Below are 20,584 nucleotides of genomic sequence, written 5' to 3'. Positions count from 1 at the left end.
CAAAAAAACAAAGGAATCCAAAAACTAATGTTGTCCAAAGCAAAATCATGGTGAAAAAAAATAAGGAAAAACCATTGCCTCATGGTGAACACAAATATAATTCAAAAAAATGTATTTTAAAAAATCCAACTATACACAAGAATATTCCAGGGTCCATGAGCCCAACACTATAAATGAAACCTACTACTACCTAATAAAAAAAATATATACAGAAAAGTGGCCATTGTCCGAGCGGTCCAAAAAAATCTCAAAAAATAAAGGAAACCTAACACTAACTAACTAAAGAACTATATACAATGGTAGCGGGCAAGTCCTGCGGCTCACTCTGTGATGTTGCCGGCCAGGGCATCATCGAACTCCATGTCGATGTCCTGGAGGCGGGACTCTGTCCTGGCCCCGAGGTCTCGCAGGGATAACCCCATGTTCACCTCAAACTCCCTGCGAGCTTCCTCGAGGCACTCAGCCCGCCTCAACGCCCGACGCATGGAGAACTCCGCCCTGACCATGGTGAGTCGCTCCTCTTCCGCCCGCTGCCGCTCCGCACCTATCCGCTGGACCAACTGCTCCCACACGGAAGACACTACCATCCCAGGGTTCTCCTGCCCTCCGGCCGATGCCTGCCCCTCTGATCTTGATGGCCCCGAGCCATGATGCCTCCCACGTCGAGCCTGCTGCTGCCTCCGACGCCACTGCCTCTGCCAGCACGACGGCATCCAGGCTGATGCAAACCACCGACGCCGTCGTGCACGTGCCCTGCCCGATGATGCCGACACATCCTCCATCTGCTGGGGTCCAGTTGCTGTGTTGTCCACCCCTGCTGGACCTCTGACTCCCGACTGTGGCAGGGATGGGATCCCCACCGAGCTGGCTGCATTGGTCAGGGCAGGTCCACAGGGGGCTCTGGTGGCATCTGGGCCGGAAGACGGCAAGGAGAACGACTGGCGTATAGTCTCCACAGAGGAGGAGAGGGCCGCCAGATTGGCCGACACATGCAGGAAACCCCCGAACATGGCCGATCCCAATTGGGCCACGTCGGCACGGTGCTCTTCGTGATGACGTGCGTGCTCCTCCTGGAAAGCACGCACGGCATCACGAATCACAGCCGTGCGCATCGCGACCCCAATCAGGACCTTCTCCACACGGCCAGGGGTCCCCTCGTCCGCAGGTGGAGGGGAGTCAGATGACATGGACATCCCCTCTACCTGCGGACGGGCCTGGGACGGGGCATCCCTGCTGGTGCAAGGTGGTGCACCCACAGGTTCAGGGACAGCGACATGCACAGGCCCCTCCACGGTGACCTGTGCTGCCTCCTGCCCCTGCCCCTGGACTGCACCACTTGCACCAGCAGGGATGCCCCCACCAGGCCCCATGTGCGCCTCAGTGGCGGCCTCCTCCTCCTCTGTGGAAACCACCAACCTGGATGGCTCCTCGCCGTCTACCGCCGTAGCAGGCCCCTCTGGGGGCTCACCCACCCCTTCCGCTGCAGCCGTGGGGGCATCCCCGCCGCCTTGCTCCACAGCGCCGTCTCCGCCCTCTCCTTCACTAGCCGCTGCGTAGAGGGAGACATAGAACACAAGCATCAGGGTACTGTACAATGGTCCCCTAGACAGGAAGCAATAGCAGATGAGTGCCACTGTCAAAGTACACTTCCATCATGTCACACCACAACACATGTGTCAGTCCAGGCAAAACACACACAGTGACAGTCATGGTGCGTGCCATGGACATTTCAATGCATGTCCAATGGACTCTCGAATCATACAATGTAATGGGACTCACATGCATCATTGGTCATGCCTATCACATGCACACACTTCACCTCAGTCACATCCATCTGGCCCCGTACACCCCAATCACAGTGCATACAAGGATGACTAGGCTGCATCAGTGAATCTGTACATTGTCACAGACATGTGTCATGCATCCATGGCACTCACAAGTCACAGACACGCAGGTCAGGCACACAGACATGGATACCACATATGTATCTGGCATCAGCACCCATCCCTCGCCCCCACACATGGTCAGGAACAGAGACTGCCATGCTCTCATGTGTGCAATCTGCGCAGGGCTCCCCATGTCGCATTCAAACACATGCAACAACCGTGCGGTTCACACATTACAGGTCGCACATGCATTCCCATGATGTCCCTGCACACATACATGCGTACATGGCCTATGTCACACATGCAGGCAAGTATCAGACAACCAGCACACTGCAACATGCCCTGTCTCACACAGCAATGCTTGGCCACTTACCGCTCAACTCCAGACGGGTCTCCCTCTCAAGGACCTGGGCGTGGAGCGCTGGGTGTGTGCGTTCCAGGACCCTCAACTGGATGGAACTCATGCGGCCCCGGCCCCCCTCCACGAGGCGCCGGGCCTTCATGAGGGTCCTGGACCTCAAGTCCTCCCAGCGCTTCTTGACCTTCTGGATGGTGCGGATTGCCACCCCCTCCGCGTTGATGGCAACCACACAGTCGGCCCAGATCCTCTCCCGTCCTTCCCTGTTGGCGCGGGACGATCCGAAGAGGGCATCATACTGCCCCAGGACTTGCTCCACCAGGACACCAACTTCGGTGGCAGTGAAGCTGGTGCCCCTCTGCCCCTCTGGCCGGGGCTTGCCACTGGGGTCAGATGTGGATGTGCCCGACATGGCAACCCCAGGGGCAGGAGTGGGTGAGCAACTGGGTCCTGGGGCTGGGCTGTGGAGCGATGTTATTCGAGTCGGGAGTCTTCTGTACCAGCAGGGGTGGACACAGCAACTGGACCCCTGCAGATGGCTGATGTGCAGGCACCAAATGGCAGGGCACGGTGGCAGCAGGCAGGCAGGCAGGCAGGCAGCAGCAGATGGCACGTGGGAGGCTGCTCGGGGCACTGGGGGGCAGTGATTCGGCCTTCTGGGCAGGAGCGTGGTCTTCCGTGTGTTTTCGCGTGGCCAGCTTGATACGGAGTGATTTGGCACGTGAAAAATCTGCACGTCAGCGTGTAATTCGAGTAAAGGCCCTTAGCGCATAAGCGCGTCTGCACGCATGCGCATTGTCATTGGACAGAAGGCCCCTCGAGCGCAAGCGCCCCTGTGACGTGACGCGTACAGACGTGCATGGACATTACAGCGCGCGTGAAAAAATGCACGTCCGCGTGTAATACGAGTAAAGGGCCCATGCGTAAGCGCGCGTGGAAAACTGCACGTCCACGTGTAATACGAGGAAAGGGCCCATGCGTAAGCGCGCGTGAAAGCATGCGAACCCCTGTAATACACGTAGCCAGCTCCCCCAGGCCCGATCGCGTGAAAAACTTCACGCGAACCCCTGTAATACACGTAGCCCGCACCCCCAGGCCCGATCGCGTGAAAAACTTCACGCGAACGCCTGTAATACACGTAGCCCGCTCCCCCAGGCCCGATCGCGTGAATAACTTCACGCGAACCCCTGTAATACACGTAGCCCGCTCCCCCAGGCCCGATCGCGTGGCAACTTCACGCGAACCCCTGAAATACACGTAGCCCGCTCCCCCGGGCCCGATCGCGTGAATGACTTCACGCGAACCCCTGTAATACACGTAGCCCGCTCCCCCAGGCCCGATCGCGTGAATAACTTCACGCGAACACCTGTAATACACGTAGCCCGCAACCCCAGGTTCCGATCGAGTGAAAAACTTCACGCGAACCCCTGTAATACACGTAGCCCGCTCCCCCAGGCCCGATCGCGTGAATAACTTCACGCGAACCCCTGTAATACACGTAGCCCGCTCCCCCAGGCCCGATCGCGTGGAAAACTTCACGCGAACCCCTGTAATACACGTAGCCCGCTCCCCCAGGCCCGATCGCGTGAATGACTTCACGCGAACCCCTGTAATACACGTAGCCCGCTCCCCCAGGCCCGATCGCGTGAATAACTTCACGCGAACCCCTGTAATACACGTAGCCCGCTCCCCCAGGTCCGATCGCGTGATTCACGCGAACCCCTGACATACACGCAGCCCGCTCCCCCAGGCCCGATCGCGTGGCAGACTTCACGCGAACCCCTGATATACACGTACCACGCTCACTCGCGTGTGTAACTTCCCGCGCACCCCCGCAATACACGTACCCCGCTCAATCGCGTGTGTAACTTCCCGTGCACCCCCAAATTACACGTGCCCCGCTCAATCGCGTGTGTAACTTCCCGCGCGCCACTTTTTTGATGCGCTGGGACTCTACCGCCTGCCTTCGTGTGGCGGACGTGTTTCAGCTTGTGAGTGTCTTTGGCTGTGCGTGGCTTTGCCCTATTCGATTCCATGAATACGTGTGGTTCGGGTGCGTGTGGGTGTTCCGTCTGCTTCCCTGCAGTACATCCCCAGTTATGCCCTTATTTTCGCGCGTTGTTCCCCATTCTGCGCGTTACGCCCCGTGTCCCGCCCACTTTCTGGTGTATGCGCTGAGGTTGTGCTCTTTCACTGTGCGCGTCGCGCACGCCTTTCGGGATGTTGCAGTGACTTGTGCGCCATGCACGGGTTTGGCGCACATCCCGCGGTGAACACGCGCAGGGACTTCCATGAATCGCACACGTGCGTGTGCGCCTGTTTTTTTCCGCTTGCGCCTGCTTGCGCGAGGATTTTCGGCGCACGTTTGTTCCATGAATCGGCCCCTAAAAGTACAGGGTCGCTCCGCCTCATCTCTGGCCCCCATATCTATTTCAAAGCTGCTAAAGTTAAGCGTCAACTGGTGCGGCGGAAGGGGCTGGGTACACTTGCTGTATGGCGCGTGGCAAACGAGTGAGGACAGGAAGGTCCACAGTGGATATACAATGAAACTCGTGAAGGAGCAAACAGTTGAGCCTATGCAGGGACGGAATAAGATCAAGAGGGACAGGATGACGATGCGGCTCAGACCCCAACAAGGCAAGGTGGATGGATGATACGAATGCATACTCGGTGCCCGCTGATTGAAAGTGACAAGGGTTTTACTTGCAGGGCCGCAATTATTTTAATACAGGAGAATTTTCTAAGGGTGGATTTGGCACAGCAGTAACGCAAGGACAGACACAGAGAAGGAAATTACGTTTATTCATTACGTTTATTCATTATTACATTTACTTCTCGCTTTATACATTTACTTCTCGCTTTAAATGTGCAGAATGAGAAAGAATTTCGGAATATATGAATCGGGATATGATCGTAACACGCGCTATACTAAACAAAGCACTTGTCTTAAAGTCTGAGCTGTTTTGATGTACGTATGTTCTATCAAGACTTTCTAATACCTGGACACAATCAGGGTAATTCATAGAATCCAGCGCACAAGTGGCACACGTGGCTGGCGCACAGTGTGCGTGTGCGACAGTCTGCGCCAGCCGCGCGCACTAAAATCCATTTCTACGCACAGCGTATTCATTGATTTCAACATCCAAAACCAGCCGTGGCGCAGAGTGGTGCAGCGACCCTGCAGCAGCGGCAGTTACGCCACCAACCCCCCCTCCCCATGCGCCATGCACAGCGCAAAAATCCCGTACATGGCGCACAGGCCATTGGACCAGCATACAGCCCCCCAACCACGTAAACGGCTGCAAAACTCCCAGCGCACCCCTCCGAATACATGTACACCCCGGCGTGGGGAGTTTCACACGCGATTGGCCCTGTGCGAGCGGTGTACGTGTATTACTGGTGTTCGCAGGAAGTTTAACACGCGATTTTGCTGTCAGAGTGGGGTACGTGTATTTCGGGGGTTCGCGGGGAAGTTTCACACGCGATTGGCCCTGTGCGAGCGGGGTACGTGTATTACTGGGGTGCGCGGGGAGTTTCACATTCAATTGGCCATGTGCGAGCGGGGTATGTGTATTACTGGGGCGCGCGGGGAGTTTCACACGTGAATTGGCAGTGTGGGTCCTCCCAGGTGTCCCCTCTACCCCCTCCACGGCCCCTGGTCATGTCCCTCAGGCAGCCCATCCACCATGGGCATGCCCCCCAGCCAAGCCACATGTCACCTTGGAATATGATCACCAACTCTTGTCCCCCCCGCACCCCACCCTCCCGCAGTGAGGGGTACCTGGCAGCAGGCCTCCACTCATGTCCCCCTGCACCCCCACCCCCCAGCAATGAGGGTCACCTGCCAGCAGGCCCCTACTCATGTCCCCCAGCACCCCCACCCCCCAGCAGTGAGAGTCACCTGCCAGCAGGCCCCCACTCATGTCCCACTCATGTCCCCCAGCAACCCACCCCCCAGCAGTGAGGGGCACCTGCCAGCAGACCCCCACTCATGTCCCACTCTTGTCCCCAGCACCCCCACCCCCCAGCAGTGAGGGGCACCTGCCAGCAGGTCCCCACTCATGTCCCCCTGCACCCGCACCCCCCAGCAGTGAGGGTCAACTGCCAGCAGGGCCCCACTCATGTCCCCAAGCACCCCCACCCCCCAGCAGTGAGGGTCACCTGCCAGCAGGCCCCCACTCATGTCCCACCCATGTCCCCCAGCACCCGCACCCCCCAGCAGTGAGGGTCACCTGCCAGAAGGCCCCCACTCTTGTCCCCCAGCACCCCCACCCCCCAGCAGTGAAGGTCACCTGCCAGCAGGCACCCACTCGTGTCCCCCATTACCCCCACCCCCCAGCAGTGAGGGTCACCTGCCAGCAGGCCCCCACCCATGTCCCCCAGCACCCCCACCCCCCAGCAGTGAGGGTCACCTGCCAGCAGGCCCCCACTCGTGTCCCCCAGCACCCCCACCCCCCAGCAATGAGGGTCACCTGCCAGCAGGCACCCAATCATGTTCCACTCATGTCCCCCAGCACCCCCACCCCCAGCAGTGAGGGGCACCTGCCAGCAGGCCCCCACTCATGTCCCACTCATGTCCCCCAGCACCTCCACCCCCCAGCAGTGAGAGGCACCTGCCAGCAGGCCCCCACTCATGTCCCCCAGCACCCCCACCTCCCAGCAGTGAGGGTCACCTGCCAGCAGGCCCACACTCATGTCCCACTCATGTCCCCCAGCACCCCCACCCCCCAGCAGTGAGGGTCACCTGCCAGCAAGCCTCCACTCATGTCCCCCAACCCACCCACCCACCCAGCAGTGACATGCCTATCTCATGACACAAACCAAAAGTCAGCTATGTACATCAACACATGTCCGTCACACGCACACACACACACACACACACACACACACACACACTGGTTGCCATTGATTGAGTAAACCCACATGTTGACATGCATGAACCCAATGAGCGAATCCCACACATTGAAGTAAAACATCCAAATGTATTAATATGAAAATCAATGTAAAGAAATTAAAGCATAAAATAATGGCAAACATGAAATGAAATGCATGTCCAATTGAAAAATAATGAAATCCCCAATAAATCCAAAGTAATCCAAAAGAAAAAGGTAAATCCATTGAGCCATGGTGAAATGAAACAAAAAAGTCCAAATAAATCCAACGTCCAACTATGTACAATCCAATTTTCAAGGGTCCATGAGCCCAACGAAATAAATGAAACCTATCTAATAACCAACCTAACAAAAAAACTATATACAAAAGTGTGGGGCATAGTCCAAAAGCCCCAAAAGAAAAAAAAAAGAAAAGGAAACCTAACAATATAAACTATTTACAATGGCGGCGGGCAAGTCCTACGGCTCACTCAGTGATGTTTTCGGCCAGGGCATCATCGAACTCAATGTCTATTTGCTGGAGGCGGGCCTCTGTCCTGGCCCTGAGGTCTCGTAGGGAGGCACTCATGGCCTGTTCCAACTCCCTGCGAGTCGCCTCGAGGCACTCTGCCCGCCTCACCGCCCGACGCATGGAGAACTCCGCCCTGACCATGGTGAGCCGCGCCTCTTCCGCCCGCCGCCGCTCCGCACCTATACGCTGGCCCAACCGCAGCCACACAGAAGACACACCCATTCCAGGGTCCTCCTGCCCTCTGGCCGATGCCTGCCCCCCTGATGTCGATGGCCCCGAGCCATCATTGCTCCCACCTAGAGCCTGCTCCTGCTGCTGCTGCTGCTGCTGCTGCTGTCCATGTCCCCTGTCCGATGATGCCTGCACATCCTCCATCCGCTGGTCTCCAGTTGTGCACCTCCACCCCTGCTGGGCCGCCGACTCCCGACTGTGGCAGGCATGGGATCTCCACCAAGCTGGCTGTGTTGGTCAGGCCAGCTCCACAGGGGGCCTGGTGGAATCTGGGCCGGAAGACGGCAGGAAGAACGACTGGCGCATAGTCTCCACAGAGGAGGAGAGGTCCGCCAGAGTGCGCGTCACATGTAGGAACCCACCGACCGGGGCCCCTCCCAACAGTGCCACGTCGCAATGCTGCTGTTCATGATGGCGTGCGTTCTCCACCCAGGAAGAACGCACGTCATCACGAATGTCACGCGAGCACAATGTGACACCAATCAGGACGGAGCCCATACGGTCATGGGACCCCTTGTCCGCAGGTAGTGGAGAGGCAGATGACATGGCACTCTCCCCTACCTGCGGACGGGCCTGGGATTGGGCATCCCTGCTGGTTGCATGGTGGTGCAGTCACAGGGTCAAGGATATGCACAGGCCCCTCCGCGGTGACCTGTGCTGCCTCCTGACCCTGGCCCTGGACTGCACCACTTGCACCAGTGGTACTACCCCCACCAGGCCCCATGTGTGGCTCAGTAGCGGGCTCCTCCTCCTCTGTGGAGACCACCAACCTGGATGTCTCCAAACCATCTTCTGCCATTGCAAGCCCCTGTGGGGGCTCACCCGGCCCTTCCGCCACAGCCGTCGTGGCAGACGGGGCACCAGCCCCCTCGCTCCCGGATGATGGCAAGTCCTGGGAGGGTGGCTGGGCCTTGCGTCGCCACCCGGTGGAAGCATTCCCCGCCGCGTCTCTGCCCTCTTCTTCACTTGACACTGCGTAGAGGGAGTCATAGAACACAAACATCAGGGTACAGTACAATATTACCCTAGGCAGGAAGCAATAACACATGAGAGGCACTGTCAAACGTCACTTCCATCCTGTCCCTCCACAACTGTAACGCTTACCTGATTCTCGCAGAGGCGCCGGTCTTGACTGCGCGACTACCGTATCTTCAAAAGTGATGTGCACCACCCGGTTTGGCTCTTTGGGCTGGACCTCTGTGCACTGTATGCCTGACTCGAAGAGTAAGATGTCTGCAGATAGAAAATATGGGATTAATGAACTGGGGTTATTGGGGTGTCCCTATCTCTTTCCTTTTCTCCTCTCCTGTAGAACCCCAAAGGTTAACGCTCTCACCTTAGGTAAGTGAACGTCGAGCTCTCCATCTGCCTCGGGGCAGGGTGCTGTAACCAGTTTCTTCACTGGATAGATAGCGCAGGCCTCTTGACTTCAGAGGACTGCTGTCCGTCGTTTACTTCACGAACGGTGAGTTCCGAATATTTCAAATGTCTTTAAAAGTCTTTTGTAATGCTGTCTCTTATTTTGCAGGGTTCCGGCGATGGCGGTTGACTGGCTGAAGTGAGTTGAGGATGGACCCGTATGCGGAATAGAAGCGCCTGGAAGCGCGTAAGTAAGCGCTTGTTGCTTGCTTCACGATGCGCACAAACTGTCCTTTTATTTTGCAGGTACCAGTTCAGAGCTGCTGAAGGATGCCGGAATGCCCACTGAGTTCGGCGTGGATGGAGTAATGGCACGTGAGTATTTAACGTTACCCAATGTCTTTAAACGCACCTTCTTTTGTCTTACAGATGCGGGATGCAGCGCCGAAGGCCTCCGGAGCGTGCGAAGAGTTGGTAAGATTTTGTCTTTCAGATGCAGGAATGCTGCGCGAGGCGTTGATGACAGCCGATGGACCAGGTAAGAGATGCGCTGTCACTGAAGACCGTAGTGCTAACCTGTTCTTTCTTGTCTTTATAGATGTTGCTGAAGACTGGATTCAGGATGGTAAGCCTTTTTCCTTTAGGCCCAGGATCAGATGCAGAAGACACGATGAGCGTTCTGCTGCAGAGGATGCAGAATAACGCAAAGCAAGATTCATCCATCGGGTGTGGTTTAAATAGCCTCCTGTAGTGCTTAGGTGTCTCCTTCCACAGCCACGCCTAGGTAAGAAAAGAGTTCCTGCTTTCCAGAAGAGTTCCAGTGTTCTGAACCTAGGGAGTGGCTCCTGCCCCACCCAACAGGAAAAGTAGTCCCAAACAGAAGAGGATCAGGGGTTCAACTGGCAGGTAAGTAAGCAGCATGGTATGCTGCAGGTAAGTCCACCCAAGCATTACGAGCAGCTGCCCAGTCCCAGCAGCTTGCAGCGCTGGGACTGGGCATATTTATGAGCCTGGCGCCACTGGCGCCAGGACAGGGTCCAAAAGGTCCCAATTGGGACTGGCTGGCACTCGGAACCTGGGTTATGGGTCTGCTTCCAAGGGAGTTGGGTAGGTCCTGGCCTTTTGGAAGCAGAGATCATGACAGTACCCCCCCTCAAGGCCCCTCCCAAACCGGGCTTCCCCGGGGGTTTTGGCTTGTCAGGAAATGTTTGATGAAATCTTTTGATTAGACGAGGAGCGTGGACATATTCTGCAGGTTCCCAGGATCTTTCTTGAGGGCCGTAGCCTTTCCAGTCAATTAGGTAAAATAGCTTAGATTTGGAGATCTTGGAGTCCAGGATGCTTTTGACTTCAAACTCGAGTTCTCCATCAACTAGGATAGGTTTTGGGGATTTAGTTAGTCGGGTTTGAGGTTGCACGGGTTTTAAAAGAGACGTGGAAGACCGGATGTATCTTCATGTGAGGGGGCAAGTCCAACTTGACCGATACTGGGTTTACTATGGTAGTGATGGAATAGGGACCAAGGTATCTTGGGTTGAACGTGCGTGGTCCTTTTAGAGGTAGATATTTGGTGGATAACCAGACTTGATCTCCTACTTGATATTGGGGGGCTTCCTTCCGGTGTTGATCTGCTCCTTTCTTGTATTGTTCCTTAGCCCTTTGAAGGTGAGAAACGGCTTCCTTAAAAGCGTGGGTGATTGTAGAGTGCAGGTAGTCTACTGCTGGTGTTCCAAGATCTTGGGGTGGATCCAACTCTGAGGTTCGAGGGTGACAGCCGTTTAAAAGAAAAAACGGGGTTTTCCCAGTTCCTGAGTGGACAGAGTTGTTGTAGGCATATTCGGCTATCCAAAGGATATCTTTCCAAGTTTTTTCAGTTTGTTGCAGCATGCAGCGTAAATACTGTTCCAGAGTTTGATTGGTCCTCTCGGTTTGTCCGTTGGTTTGAGGGTGGTGACTGGTCGATAATCTCACATCAATTTGAGCCGACCGACAACAACTTCGCCAAAAATGAGAAATAAATTGACTACCTCGATCCGAAATTAGCACTGAAGGAAAACCGTGCAGTCGGACAATGTTTTCGAGAAATTCTCGGGCCAGAGTTGTTGCGGTTGGCAAGCCTTTGAATGGAATGAAATGCGCCATCTTGGAGAATAAGTCCACGATTACCAGGATCGTATTGTATCGGGAGCATGGAGGTAGGTCGGTGATGAAGTCCATAGAAAGCGTATGCCAAGGGCGAGGTGGGATGTCAATAGGGCGTAAGAGGCCGGCTGGTCTTTCCTTTTGACTCTTGTTTTGGGCGCATACTCCACAGGACATTATAAAGTCTCTGATATCTTTTTTCCAAGACGGCCACCAGAAGTAGCGCTTGATCTTTTCTGAGGTTTTGGCCATACCGGGATGTCCTTCCATTAGAGACTCGTGATAACAAGAGATCACCTTTTTCTGTAAATCTGTGCTGGGCAGGTATAATCGTTCTTGGAAATACAATAAGTTGTCCTTTACTGCAAAGTCCTTTCCCTGCAGATGCCAATTCTGTATTTCTGCTGGAGTTATAAGTTGCCTGGTTTTATCCTTAATTTCCTCTATGGATTGTGTGGTTATTACACACAGAACTCTTTGTTCGGGAATGATAGGTACAGGTTTAGGGTTTGTCAAATGTTCCTCCACTCCCATCCGAGAAAGGGCATCAGCTTTACCGTTTTTTGTACCAGGTCGATAGGTAATTATGAAGTCAAACTCGGCAAAGAATAGTGCCCAACGGAGTTGTCTAGAGGATTGGGCTTTTGCGGTTTTCAAATATTGCAGGTTTCGGCGATCCGTAATCACAGTAACGGTGTGTCGGGCCCCCAGAAGATAATGCCGCCAAGCCTTAAAGGCAGACTTGATAGCCAGAAGTTCCTTATCAGTAATAGTGTAATTGATCTCAGGAGGCGAGAATTTGCGAGACCAGAATGCCACGGGATGTAACTGATTGGTTACTGGGTCCTTCTGTGATAGAACTGCCCCCATGGCAAGGCTCGAAGCATCAGTTTCAACGATGTAGGGGAGTTCGGGGCGAGGATGTTTTAGAATTGGTGCAGAGATAAATTTTGTCTTCAAATTCTGGAAAGCTTGTTCCGCCTCGGTAGACCATTCAAAACGTTTGTTTTTCTTTAACAAGGTGGTGATGGGCTGGACTATTCGAGAGAATTCGGGGATAAACCTGCGGTAAAAGTTGGCGAAGCCTAACATGCTTTGAACCCCTTTTACGGAGGATGGTGATGGCCATTTGAGAATTGCATCGACCTTCCTTGAATCCATACGCACTCCGGTAGGTGATAATATGAATCCCAAGAATTCAGCTTCAGTCACGTTGAAGACACATTTTTCCAACTTAGCGAAAAGTCTGTGTTGACGCAACCTCTCGAGGACCATTTTCACGTGTTTCCGATGTTCAGATTCCGATGAAGAATAAACGAGGATGTCGTCAATGTAAACGACAACACATACATCTATGAGTTCTCTGAGGACATCGTTCATAAAATATTGAAAGGCGGCCGGGGCATTGCAAAGCCCGAAGGGCATGACCTGATATTCAAATAGCCCATACTTGGTGCGGAAGGCCGTCTTCCGTTCATCGCCCTCTTTTACTCGTACCAAGTGGTAGGCTCCTCTAAGATCCAGCTTTGTATATATGCATGCTCTTCTGACTTGGTCCAGGAGTTCAGGGATTAAAGGTAACGGATATCTATTCTTAACGGTGATCTGGTTCAGGGCGCGGTAATCTATACAAGTTCTATGGTCCCCTTCTTTTTTTGGAACGAAGAACAAAGCTGAAGAAGCAGGGGACTTAGAAGGACGAATAAACCCATTCGCTAGGTATTGATCCAGGTATTGTCGGAGGTGAAGGTTCTCAGGCTCGGTGAGGGCATAAGTTCTGCTACACGGAGGAGTAGATCCAGGTATCAGGTCTATCTGGCAGTCATAGGACCTATGAGGAGGTAGAGAGTTAGCCTGATCCTTCCGGAAAACATCTTGGAATTCTAGGTATTCGGGAGGTAACTGGGGAGTCTCCGAAGAAATTGCTGCTAGAGCAACACCAGGTGGAGGGTGACAAGTAGAGACACATTCTGGGAACTGAACCGTTCTTGCTCGCCAATCGATCCGAGGATTGTGTTTCTCTAACCAAGGTATCCCTAGAATAATCTGGAACTGAGGGGCCTTGATCACATCGAACACGATCTTCTCATGGTGTCCATCTTGACTTACTAGCGTCACTTCTTGAGTGGTATGCGTTACTGGTCCGGAGGCTATCTCCGTACCATCCACCGTAGTAATGACGTGCTTTACAGCCTTGGGACAAAGAGTTAGATTCATCCTCAAAACCATTTCCTGATCCACATAATTGCCGGTGGCACCGCTGTCGACGTAAGCTTCAATCGCATGTAATCGATCTGGATGATCAGGGCTAATGAGGACCATAGGTATCACGAAATGCGAGGTCACGGAACTGGTTTTAACGCTCGGCAAGAGGACCTCTATTCTTGTCGGGCGAGGTCGTTTCCCTGCTCAGAGTTTGTGACCTTGGTAACTGCAGCTCCTACCGCCTTCTTGGCTGGTTTCACCGGACAGTCTCGAAGAAAGTGCCCTGAGTTTCCGCAATAGAGGCATAATTGCAACTGTTTTCTCCTTTCCCGCTCCTTTTGTGTTAGTGGTCCTTTCAGGCCCCCTATTTGCATGGGTTCCCCGGAGTCTACTCCTTTGGAAGGAGTTTGTCGTTTGGAAAATACTCGAGCATCAAACTTGGAACGATCGGCCTTCCTGTTCTGCAGTCTGTGATCTATTTGAACGACTAAGTCTATATAATCCGAACAGTCTTGTGGGGGATTCACTACTTGGGCTAAAACGTCTTTGAGCTCTCCACGTAGACCTCTATAAAACAGCGTAATCCTTTTGTCCTCAGGCCATTGAGTTTCCACTATTAGTCTGTTGAAAGATGCAATATAAGCCAAAAGGTCTTGATTACCCTGTCGCAACGAAAGAAGCTCATTGTCCAAGGCCTGCCCCTGTGAATGTCTTGCGAACAGTTTTTCCATACTAAGCTGAAAGGCTTGAAAATCATGGAGAACCGGATCATCTTGATTAACTAGAGGGATCGACCAGTCTGCTGCATTGCCACTAAGGTACGAAAGCACAAAAGCTACTTTAGCTTGATCAGTTGGAAAGGCTGCTGGCCGGCATAAAAAATGCAACCGGCACTGATTGATAAATACTGCAAACCTCTTTGGGTCACCAGAAAATCGTTCGGGCGGAGCCAGAGGTACATTCCCAGGTAGGTTGATCTACACTGGATTCATAGGGGATATTGAAGGAAGATTTGCCCCTGATGCGGGTAACGGGGTCTGTCCGGCTTGTGACTGTAGCAATTGTCTAGCAAGATCGTCTGTTTGCTCCTTGGAAATAATTAGTTCCCTTCTTAGAGCATTCGTTTCCTGACGAGCTGCATGCACTTCTGCCCTTAGTTCCCCAAGTAACCGGGCTAGGTTTCCATAGCGCCTGGGCGAGAGTTTTGCGGTAGGCTTCGCGTTCTGTAACGCTCACCTGATTCTCGCAGAGGCGCCGGTCTTGATTGGGCGACTACCGTATCTTCAAAAGTGATGTGCACCACCCGGTTGGCTCTTTGGGCTGGACCTCTGTGCACTGTATGCCTGACTCGAAGAGTAAGATGTCTGCAGATAGAAAATATGGGATTAATGAACTGGGGTTATTGGGGTGTCCCTATCTCTTTCCTTTTCTCCTCTCCTGTAGAACCCCAAAGGTTAACGCTCTCACCTTAGGTAAGTGAACGCCGAGCTCTCCATCTGCCTCGGGGCAGGGTGCTGTAACCAGTTTCTTCACTGGATAGGTAGCGCAGGCCTCTTGACTTCAGAGGACTGCTGTCCGTCGTTTACTTCACGAACGGTGAGTTCCGAATATTTCAAATGTCTTTAAAAGTCTTTTGTAATGCTGTCTCTTATTTTGCAGGGTTCCGGCGATGGCGGTTGACTGGCTGAAGTGAGTTGAGGATGGACCCGTATGCGGAATAGAAGCGCCTGGAAGCGCGTAAGTAAGCGCTTGTTGCTTGCTTCACGATGCGCACTAACTGTCCTTTTATTTTGCAGGTACCAGTTCGGAGCTGCTGAAGGATGCCGGAATGCCCACTGAGTTCGGCGTGGATGGAGTAATGGCACGTGAGTATTTAAAGTTACCCAATGTCTTTTAACGCACCTTCTTTTGTCTTACAGATGCGGGATGCAGCGCCGAAGGCCTCCGGAGCGTGCGAAGAGTTGGTAAGCTTTTGTCTTTCAGATGCAGGAATGCTGCGCGAGGCGTTGATGACAGCCGATGGACCAGGTAAGAGATGCGCTGTCACTGAAGACCGTAGTGCTAACCTGTTCTTTCTTGTCTTTATAGATGTTGCTGAAGACTGGATTCAGGATGGTAAGCCTTTTTCCTTTAGGCCCAGGATCAGATGCAGAAGACACGATGAGCGTTCTGCTGCAGAGGATGCAGAATAACGCAAAGCAAGATTCATCCATCGGGTGTGGTTTAAATAGCCTCCTGTAGTGCTTAGGTGTCTCCTTCCACAGCCACGCCTAGGTAAGAAAAGAGTTCCTGCTTTCCAGAAGAGTTCCAGTGTTCTGAACCTAGGGAGTGGCTCCTGCCCCACCCAACAGGAAAAGTAGTCCCAAACAGAAGAGGATCAGGGGTTCAACTGGCAGGTAAGTAAGCAGCATGGTCTGCTGCAGGTAAGTCCACCCAAGCATTATGAGCCCGGCGCTTGCAGCGCTGGGACTGGGCATATTTATGAGCCTGGCGCCACTGGCGCCAGGACAGGGTCCAAAAGGTCCCAATTGGGACTGGCTGGCACTCGGAACCTGGGTTATGGGTCTGCTTCCAAGGGAGTTGGGTAAGTCCTGGCCTTTTGGAAGCAGAGATCATGACAACAACACATGGGTGAATGCATGCAACACACATGCAGAAACAGGCATCGCACCTGCAATCAACATCAGCATCCATGTACAAGGGCCTCTATTAACCAAACTGTTGCCTTTAAACTCACATGCATCATGGCTCACACTGATCCCATGCACACACATCACCGGAGGGTCATGCATCATGGCTTGTACACCACAGACACAGTGGATAGACACAGTGGATACAACGGTGACCGCACTGCATGAGTGAATGTACACATCATCACGGACATGTGTCATGCATTCATGGCGTTTCAAAGTCACACACACACTTCTCAGACACACACACATGTGCACCATACATGTACATGACAGCAGCACCCATCCCTCACACCCCCTCCATGTCCAAGAACAGAGACTGGCATGCTTTCATGTGTGCATTCCGCATACAGCTCCCCATTTTGCATTGTAACACTTACATTCACACATTACTGGTCTCACATGCATGACCATGATGTACCTGCACACACACATCCATACATGGCCTATGTCACACATACAGGCAAGTATCAGACTACCAGCACACTACAACATGCCTTGTCTCACACAGCAATGCTTGGCCACTTACCGCTCAACTCCAGACGGGTCTTCTTCTGAAGGATCTGGCCGTGGAGCGCTGGGCATACGCGTTCCAGGACCCTCATCTGGATGTCACTCATGTTGACCCGGCCCCCCTCCGCGAGGCGCCGGGCCTTGTAGAGGGTCCTGGACCTGAAGTCCTCCCAGCGTTTCTTGATGTGCTTGATGTCGCGGGTTGCCACCCCCTCCTCGTTGATGGCAACCACTACCTCGTCCCAGATCCTATCCGGTCCTTCCTCGTTTGCGTGTGATGTTCCGAAGAGGGCATCAAAATGCCCCAGGACATGCTCCACCAGGACACCAACTTCCTTCTCACTGAAGCTGGTGGCCCTCTGCCTCTCTGGCTGGGGGTCGCCAGTGGTCTCAGATGGTGTTTGCCCCGACATGGTGACCCCCAAGGCAGGTGTGGGTGGGCAACTGGGTCCTGGGGCTTGGGTGTGGAGCGATGCTATCCCAGTCGGGAGTCTCTGTTCCAGCAGGGGTGGACACAGCAACTGGAAACCTGGCTGACGTGCAGGCACCAAATAGCAGGGCACGTGGGCAGCAGGCAGGCAGGCAGCAGCAGATGGCAGGTGGGAGCGTGCTCAGGGCTCTGGGGGGCAGTAATTCGGCCTTCTGGGCAGGAGCGTGGTCTTCCATGTGTTATTGCATGTCCAGCTTGATACGGAGTGATTTGGCACGTGAAAAAATTGCACGTCAGTGTGTAATTCAAGGAAAGGCCCTTAGCGCGTAAGCGCGTCTGTGACATGACGCGCAAGGGCGTTTCCCTTAACACAGGTGCATGTTCATTGTACACGTGCAAAAACTGCACGTCCGAGGCGCGTACACGCGTAAGTGACGTTGTACGTGTGGGCCCATTTAAAAGGTACGTGTAGGATGCCATTTTCTTGTACGTGCTTTTTGTGGAGAGCGAGTGGGTGAATTTTGTACTTCTTGTCGGTTCACACGCGATTACTTCACAGCGTTTCAAGTTCGTACTCCCTGTTACCTCTGACAGCGTTCTATTTTTTTGTTGGGCCTGTTTCCTCAAACAGTGTTCACTTCTTCCTTTGTCCTGTTTCCTCAGACAGCGTACAATTCTTCTTTTGGTGCACACGCGTGTCTTTTTCACGTTCTTTTTCCAGGCGTACGGTGAGCTGCGCACGTATTTACCAACTGTGCTTGCCCCGTGTGTCGCGTACCCCTTCAGAGGTCATTGTAGGCTGCGTGTATTACGCGTACGCTTATTTTTGTGTTTCTGGGTGCCACAGCGTAGTGCGGGTTCATTTTTCCACGCACGTGGTCTGCGAGGGGTTGCGTGCACGCTCATTTTTGTTTTCGGGGTGCCTGTGCGTTGCATGACCCGTCATCTTCCTCCAGGGGTCACAGACAGCCTTGCTAGAGCACTAGGGTACGAATTCGATCTAGTACCCTACCCCTTTCACCCCCAATTGCCCAGGACAATAGTTTACTGCTACTCCCATACGCACAACAACATCAGTGCCATGGTTGGGAGGCGACCAAGCGGTAAGGGAGGCAAAGGTGGCCGACCTTCAAAAGGTGGGCGTAGTGGGCGCGGTAGGGGATGTGGCCAGGATTTGCAGGGTGCCCCTAGACCCCCATGTGTGGAGGCCCAATCAGGGACACCCATGCCCCACCTCCCCCATGGTTGTGGGAAACATAGCTGACAACATCCCAGCTCAGCCCTTGTTGGACCGGCCCATTGTGGCACCTGAACTGGCACAGGATGACTCCCAGGCTGACTACCAGGTCAGCAAGTCTAAGCCACGTGTGGCGGTGCAAGTTGTTGTCACCAGGCCACGTGGATCTGGGGCAGCAATGTCATCTGCTGCCCCAAGTAGGCAGGGTGGGGAGGCTGCAGGGGCAGCTGCAGCTCTATCCACCCCAGCTCTGAGTCTCCCAGCGGGGACAGTGTCGGTCCAGGTCCATCAAACTGACGTTGCCCCTGCCAACATCACCCTGCTGCCAATGCCTGCACCAAGACCTATGGTCATTGTGCCTTCTCACACTCCTAGTACACAGTCCACCGGCGCTTCTGCCCCTACTGACCAGAGCGGTGTAAGCCACTCAGGATCCGCACCACCTTTGAAAAAGAGAAAGAAGGGTGCTCTGGCACTACAGGCTGAGACCCCAGACACGGCTACACACTCTGGCACGTCAAGGTAGCATAGCTTTAATGACGCCGTACTTGATGCACTTGTGGCCTATGTATCGGCACATAGCCACGAAATGGTGGTGACTGCAGGGTGCAAGACCGCACCTGGTCAACGTAGGGAACACTGGCAGACCATTGCGGACCACATAAGTGCCCTTGGATTTGTGAGGCGCACAGCTGATGATTGCTACAAGCGGTGGAATGACCTGAAACGCAGAGCAAAGAACAAGCTGGCCTCAAATCATGCCTCTACTCTGGTGACTGGCGGTGGGTCTCCACCAGAGGACAACCAACTCACTGAACATGAGTCTGTTGCTGGAACCTTCATCACAGAGGAACAGATCCAAGGCGTGGGAGACCTACCTGATTACGACGCATTGTCCGGTGAGTGCCCATGCATGTGTGTGTAATCCATGTGTATGTTGTTTGGGTGACGGGTTCTCATTGAGTGCCAGGTGAGGGTGTGTACTCCTGAGTGGTATGGGTCACCCATGTGCTTCCTCCAATACATTCACGTGCCTTGGATTTGGGTATGACAGTATCCCTTCTGCCCACAGTAGCCAATTATCCCCACATTACTGCAGTTGCCCTTGAACTGTCATCTTGCAACAACATTGTTCTGATTTTTTCAGTGTTCATTCAGGCTGATTGTTTCAATTCACCCATTTTTGCAACCAATTTTTCAGCCCTAATGCCACATATGTGACATGCTTCTGTCATTGTTTACACCCCACATTGGGCCACAATTATTACCTGGTTATGTGAATGATTAGACCATTCAGGGCGATAGAGTATTGGCCTGCTCACATTTATTCTTAGGTCCTGTTTGCATGTGGAACATGATAGTTGTTTCCTGTCATGTTAAAGTGACCAACCATTGATGTGTACATCTGCCTACAATCACTATATTATTGCACACTGGATGTGTTGCAGTGTGTGGCACATGCATATTTTGCCACACTATTTAGCATTTTTCATCTCATCATGTCCATCTCACATGGATGGGTGACAGTACTCATTCACTGACATATCACTGTAGTTGTCTAATTTACCATGGCCATGCTACATGCCATCTGTGTGCTGGCATGTGTCATGTATGTGTATTGGACATGCCACTCACAGGCAAATGTGTGATGCCAGTGCTACCCATCATGCAGCAAATGTGTTGCTTTTCTATCTTGTTGTCCTCTGTGTCTGCCTTTTTGACTCCCCTTCCAACTCATTGACAGTGCATGCATGCCAGGGTTATAGTCATGTGGGACATATGTAAACCATGTACAGGATCTCTGTCTTGTCAGGCCTATGTGTGTGCTATGGTGCTCATGCCTGTTTCCATTTGTTGTATTTCATGTTTTTGCAGCTGATGACTTTTAGGCAGAAACCTGTGCAGTTCCCTCTGGGACCACTGCAAAAAGTTTAAGTCTACAGGAGTTAGCAGTAAACCCAATTGGTAGCACTCTGTACCACCCAGATTTACCCGGTAGCTGTGGCTGAGCAGTCAGACTTCTCTCAAGATGAGTTAGGCAGTATTTGGAGTATACAAGATAGGGCAATTTACACAGTAGAACAAGCAGACTCTGATCAGAGCTTGGGTGTAAATATATATAATTATTTA

At 53.1% G+C, this 20,584-nt stretch overlaps 1 pseudogene; it reads left to right on the top strand.

Moving 5' to 3' along the window:
* The window catches only part of LOC138510693 (long-chain-fatty-acid--CoA ligase ACSBG2-like), a 164,226-nt pseudogene extending 143,883 nt beyond the window's left edge, over nucleotides 1-20,343 (top strand).
* Nucleotides 20,344-20,584: the final 241 nt, after the last annotated feature.

Source organism: Ambystoma mexicanum, chromosome 6p, assembly GCF_040938575.1.
Source record: "Ambystoma mexicanum isolate Mex_15411 chromosome 6p, UKY_AmexF1_1, whole genome shotgun sequence".
Lineage (NCBI taxonomy): Eukaryota > Metazoa > Chordata > Amphibia > Caudata > Ambystomatidae > Ambystoma > Ambystoma mexicanum.
This window is presented reverse-complemented; position numbering and strand designations above follow the sequence as displayed.